We start from the raw sequence: 6,274 nt of genomic DNA, 5'->3' as shown, positions 1-6,274 counted from the left end.
TTTTTAGAATATAGGATCATGATCTCCCTGACTTCTCAAGGAGGTGAGAACCCTAAAAAAGGAGGTGATCATGCCCTCCCTGATGTCTCAGGCAGGGAGATGAAAACACCAAATGAAATGGGAAATCAAATCAGATTAGCAGGTTTCTAAAGGGTCTCACTCTTAAAACAGGTATAAAGAAATCCATCAATATGGGAAGCATTATACATAATTACATAAATTACATAAGTACATAGCAATATAACACAGGCTAGTAGTGATGGAACAAATAACAAGAATCAACATGAGAAATTACACATGTCCGTAAGTCCTAGAAATAGTCCAAAAGGAATCTATAGTCCATTACTTCATGTGTCAGGAATCCAATAATTCCTGCAAGATTTGGAGTTCTGCAATAGCCTCATCTTGTGTTAGGGAATCCAATGATTCCTGCACTTTTGTTCTTAAGTCTTCTCTTTTGTTTTGAGGTTTTTCTCTTTTTCTGTCTCTCTCCACTTGCTCATTGGCACCCATCTGATTCCTTCTCCATCTGTAGAGATACAACCAAATCCTTTCTCCCAAGCAGTTAACCTAAGTCCCTTTTATTTACCACTTTCTAAATCTCTCCTCATCATCTGACAATTACATTGGAGCTGCTCACACTGGACACTGCCCTTCTGTTGGGTTAAAAAAGCCTATATTCTCTTCAGTTGTAATCCCTTTATCTCTTCTGATTGCTTTTTGGCTGATTGATCATGTAATCCCTTTCTGCCATCTGAATGTTTTTGGCTGACAGATCATGTAATCCCCTTCTGTCATGTGATTGCTTTTTGGCTGATTTATGACATCAGAACTTCTCAACTTCTAAAGACTTTCTAGATGTAATCTCGGCTACCATCATGCCCCACCTGTTTTTCCTTTGAGGTCTTGGAGCTGGGTTCCACCTCTCATTTCCCTAGGTCACTCTACATTCTGAGGCCCAGTGGAAGCCCTTGTGGCATTTTGGACATAGGGTTTTAGGTCTTCTCTCACCCTGTCCTCTTACTATATCTCTATATCTACATTGGGCTCTCAGATGTCCAATTTTTCCACAATGAAAACATCAACGACTTTCTCTAGAAATCCCTTGCCAAGAAGTACCCTATATTCCCATGTTCATCACAGTCTGGGTATAATAAGTATTTATGCCCACTGTAGCACAGCATCTTATGATCTCCTCTAAAGGAGCATATTTTCTTGGGGTATCTGGAGCAAGCCTTTGTTTCAGTTCACATGAGTACCTAGGGGTTAAAGTCCAAACCCTTTACTGTCTCCTTCAAAGTCTTATCTCCTTTACTTGGGCCTTGGCTAGTTTTCCTTAGAGGCTTTCTGGATCTTGGTTTCAGTGGAGAAGAGAAGAAGGACAGCCTGACACTACTTTTCTGGTCTTCCCTCATTCTGATTCTGGCTGAGTTTGTTCGAGGTTATATCCTCTCTATTCAAAGGTGTGAATCTTGTAGAATTATAGTAAGTACTAAATACTGAAATAGAGAACTGTTAAGGACTATGCTAAATAACAATTGTCTCTATCAATTCCAATTACTTAGCACATCTTGTTTCAAGTTCTGGCACATAACAGTGGGCAACCTTGTTTCACTCCTGATCTTATTGGGAATGGTTCCAGGTTATCCCCATTAGATATGATGATGACTGATGGTTTTAAATAGATGCTACAGATTATTTTAAGAAAAAGTTCATTTATTTCTATACTCTTAAGTATTTTTAATAGGAATGGACGTTGGATTTTATCAAATGCTTTTTCTACATCTATTGAGATAATCATATGGTTTTTGTTAATCTGGTTATTTATATGGTCAATTATACTAATAGTTTCCTTAATATTGAACCAGCCCTGCATTCCTGGTATAAATCCTACTTGGTCATAGTGTATTATTCTGGGAATGAATTTCTATAGACTTTTTGCTTATATTTTATTTAAGAATTTAGCTTCAATATTCATTAGGGAGATTGGTCTATAATTTTCTTTCACTGTTTTCAACCTATTTAGTTTAGGTACCAGTACCATGTCTATGTCATAAAATGAACTTGGTAGGACTCTTTCATTCCCTATTTTTTCAAATAGTTTATATAGCATTGGGGCTAATTGTACTTTAAATGTTTTGTAGAATTCACATGTAAATCCATCTGGTCCTGGGGATTTTTATTAAGGAAGTTGATTATTAGCTTGTTCTATTTCTTTTTATGAAAAGGGACTGTTTAAGCAATTTACTTCCTCCTCTGTTAATTTGGAAAGCCTATAATTTTGGAGGTTGTCATTCATTTCACTTAGATTATGAAATTTATTGGTATAAAGTTGGACAAAGTAACTCCTTATTATTGCTCTAATTTCCTCTTCATTGGTGGAAAGTTCTCCCTTTTCATTTTTAAGAGTAACAATTTGATTTCCCTCTTTCCTTTTTCTAATCAGATTTACCAAAGGTTTATCTATTTTATTGTTTTTTCATAAAACCAACTCTTAGTTTTATTTATTAGTTCAGTAGTTTTTTTTTACTTGCAATATTATTAATTTCTCCTTTTAATTTTAGAAATTCAAATTTCATATTTGATTGAGGGTTTTTAATTTGGTCTTGTTCTATCTTTTTAAGTTGCAAGCCCAATTCATTGATCTTCTCTTTCTCTATTTTATTCAAGTAGCCTCTAAAGATGTAAAATTTCCCTTTTAATTTTATCCCACAAATTTTCATTATGTCTCATCATTTAGGGTAAATTATTAATTTTTATATTTTTTTTCACCCAATCATTCTTTAAGATGAGATTGTTTAGTTTTCAATTACTTTTTGCTCTATTTACCCCTAGCTTTTTGTTGAATGTAGATTTTATTGCATCATGATCTGGAAAGAATGCATTTATTATATCTGTCTTCCTGCATTTAATTTTGAGGTCATTATGTCCTAATATATGATTTTGTATAGGTTCCATGAATTGCTGAGAAGAAATTATATTCCTTTCTGTCACCATTCAGTTTTCTCAAAAGATGTATCATATCTAATTTTTCTAATAATCTATTTACCTCTTTAATTTCTTTCTTATTTGTTTTGTGGTTTGATTAATGTAATTCTGAGAGTGCAAGGTTGAGATCTCCCACTTTTATAGTTTTGCTATCTTTTTCTTCTTATATCTTTCTTAACTTCTCCTTTAGGAAATTAGATGCTATACCACTTGGTGCATATGTGTTAGTATTGATATTGCTTCATTATCTATGCTCTTCTTTAGCAAGATATAGTTTTCTTCTTTATCTCTTTTAATTGGATCAATTTTTGTTTTTGCTTGATCTGAGATAAGGATGGCTACCCCTGCTTTTTTGTCTTTGTAGCATAATAGATTCTGCTACAGTCTTTACCTTTATTTTTATTTTGCCCTAGTTTAAATGTTTCTTAAACAATTATTGTAGGGTTCTGACTTTTGATCCAGCTGCTATCCACCTCTCGAGGAGGTTCATCCCATTATGTTTTGGTTAAAAAGACAATTCTGTTTTCCTGCCTCTTATTATCCCAGATTATGCTTTTCTTTTTCTTTCCCCCTTACCACCATTCCAGTTTCTTATGGGCCACTTGTATCTCAGCTCTCCTCTTTGGCCCCTCCCAGCCCCTTTGAACCCTTCCTTTTTTGTACCCTTCCCTTATAACTCTTTTCCTTTTCCTTTTTCCCTCCCATTTTTAATGGGGTGGGGAAGTTTCTCTTAAATCAAACATGTCAATTATTTTTAAGCCAAATCTGATGAGGTAATATTCATTCAATGCCTCCCCTCTAAATTCCCTCAGTTATAATGGTTTCTTTTGCCTTTGGGAAGGGTTTCTTTTTTTCCTCTTTCCTTTTTCATCTATCCCTTTCCGTTTTACTTTCCTTTTTTTTTTTTTTTTTTTTTTTTTATTTAATTTTAATTTACGGATATATACATGGGTAACTTTACAGCATTAACAATTGCCAAACCTCTTGTTCCAATTTTTACCTCTTACCCCCCCCACCTCCCAATGGCAGGATGAATAGATTAAATATATTAAATAAACTTAGCAAATAATATACAGCCACAACATTTTTTTGTACAAAAAGAATCAGACTCTGAATTTTGTACAAAGCTTGAAGGAAATCAAAGATGGGGTTATAAATATAGGACTGGGAATTCAATGTAGTGGTTTTTAGTCATCCCCAAGTTCTTTTTCTGGGTATATAGTTCAGTTCATTCTGCTCCATTAGAAATGATTTGGTTGATCCGTTGGAGGATGGGCCCATCCACGGACTGGTCATCATCTTTTGGGTTAATATAATACTCCTGGTTCCCATTTCATGACAGTTCTTAATTCTCCGGCCTTTCTGAAATTCCTGTTTATTTCTTACAGAAATAATATTCCTAATTTTTCATACCACAATTTATTGCCATTCTCCAACTGATAATCCATTCAGTTTGTTTCTAACTACAAAAGGGCTGCCAAACTTTTCACCCAAGGTCCCTTTCCCTTTATAATCTCTTTGGGATATAACCCAGTAGTAACACTCTGGATCAAAGGGTATCACAGTTTGATAACTTTTGACATAGTTCCAAACTACTCTCCCAAAAATGGTTGGTTCGTTCACAACTCCACCAACAATGAATCAATGTCCCGGCCCAATCCCCCAACAATCATCATTATTTTTCCTGTCTTTAGCCAATCGGGGTGTGTATGGATCTTAGGTTGTCTTAATTTGCATTTCTCGTTAATAAGACTTGGAGCATCTTTTTCATTGATGAAATAGTTTCAATTTCTTCATCTGAGTTGTCTGTTCTATCCTTTGACCATTTTTTCAATTGGAATGGGAAATTTTTATAAATTGGTTAATTTTATATATTTTGGAAAGGGCCTTTATCAGAACCTTTGACTGTAAAAAATTTTTCCCAGTTTCTTCCCTTCTAATTTGCATTAGTTTTGTTTTGTCCTTTTCGTTTGGTTAATGTTTTCTTTTGGATCATTGATCTAGTTCTCTTTGGTCATAAAAACCTTTACAGGTCTGAGAGGTAAACATCCTATTTCCTCTAATTTATTAATAATTTCTTCTTTATGCCAGGTCCCGAACCCATTTTATTTATCTTGGTTCGGCTTGATGGATCAATGCCTAGTTTCTGCCAATTAGTTTCAATTCCCAGCAATTTTTATCAAACAGTAAGTTCTTACCCAAAAGCTGGGATCTTTGGGTTTAAAGACTAGGTTGCTATATTTGTTGACTGTTTTATCCCTTGAACCTAATCTTTCCCTTTATCAACTAATCTATTCCTTAAATACCAAAAGTTTTGGTAACTCGCTCTATAGTATAGTTTTAGATCTGGCAGCTAAAATCATTTTGATTTTTTTTTCATTAATTCCTTGAAATTTTGACCTTTGTTTTAATGAACTTTTTGTTATTTTTCTAGGTCATTAAAAATGTTTTTGGACTCTATTGGTATGCGCTAAATAAATAGATTAGTTTGGTATTTTCATCTTTATTTATTTTCCCCTATCCAAAGCATTTAATATTTTCCAATTGGTTAGATCAGACTTAATTTTTTTAAAAAGTGGTCTTAATTTTTGCTCATAAAAGTTTCTATTTTCCTTGGAATGATTCCTAAATATTTTATATTATCAAAGTTATTTAAATGGAATTTCTTTTAATTTGCTGTTGGATTTTTTTATTATAAATGGATGACTTATGGGGTTTATTTTATAACCCAAAACTTTGCTAAAGTTTGGATTATTTCTAATAACTTTTAAAGAATCTCTGGGTTCTCTAAGTACCATCATGTTCGGCAAAAGGTATAATTTGGTCCCATTTTCCATTCTTATTCCTTTAACTTTCTCAGCTCTTATTACAGTAGGTTTCTAATACAATATTAAATAGTAAAGGTAAGGGGATTTTTCCTCAGATCTTATTGGGAATGGTTCACTCCATTACATTGATGCTTAATGGTTTAAATAGATTGCTGATTATTTTAAGGAAAAGTCCATTTTTCAACCTTCAAGTGTTTTTTAATAGGAATGGAGGGATTTTATCAAATTTTCTGCATCTTTGGATGATCAATGGTTTTGAATTTGGTTTCTCCAATTATATTATAGTTTTCCTAATATTGAGCCCCATTCCATAAACTCATCATAGGATTATCTTGGGATGATTTTTGTAGTCTTTTGCTTACTTATTTGTTTTAATAATTTCTAGGGAATTGGTCATAATTTTCCTCTTTTCACCCTGGTTTGGTACCCTTTGTCTTTATAGAAAATTTGTAGGACCC

Source organism: Sarcophilus harrisii, chromosome 2, assembly GCF_902635505.1.
Source record: "Sarcophilus harrisii chromosome 2, mSarHar1.11, whole genome shotgun sequence".
Lineage (NCBI taxonomy): Eukaryota > Metazoa > Chordata > Mammalia > Dasyuromorphia > Dasyuridae > Sarcophilus > Sarcophilus harrisii.
Note: the sequence above shows the minus strand (reverse complement) of the source record.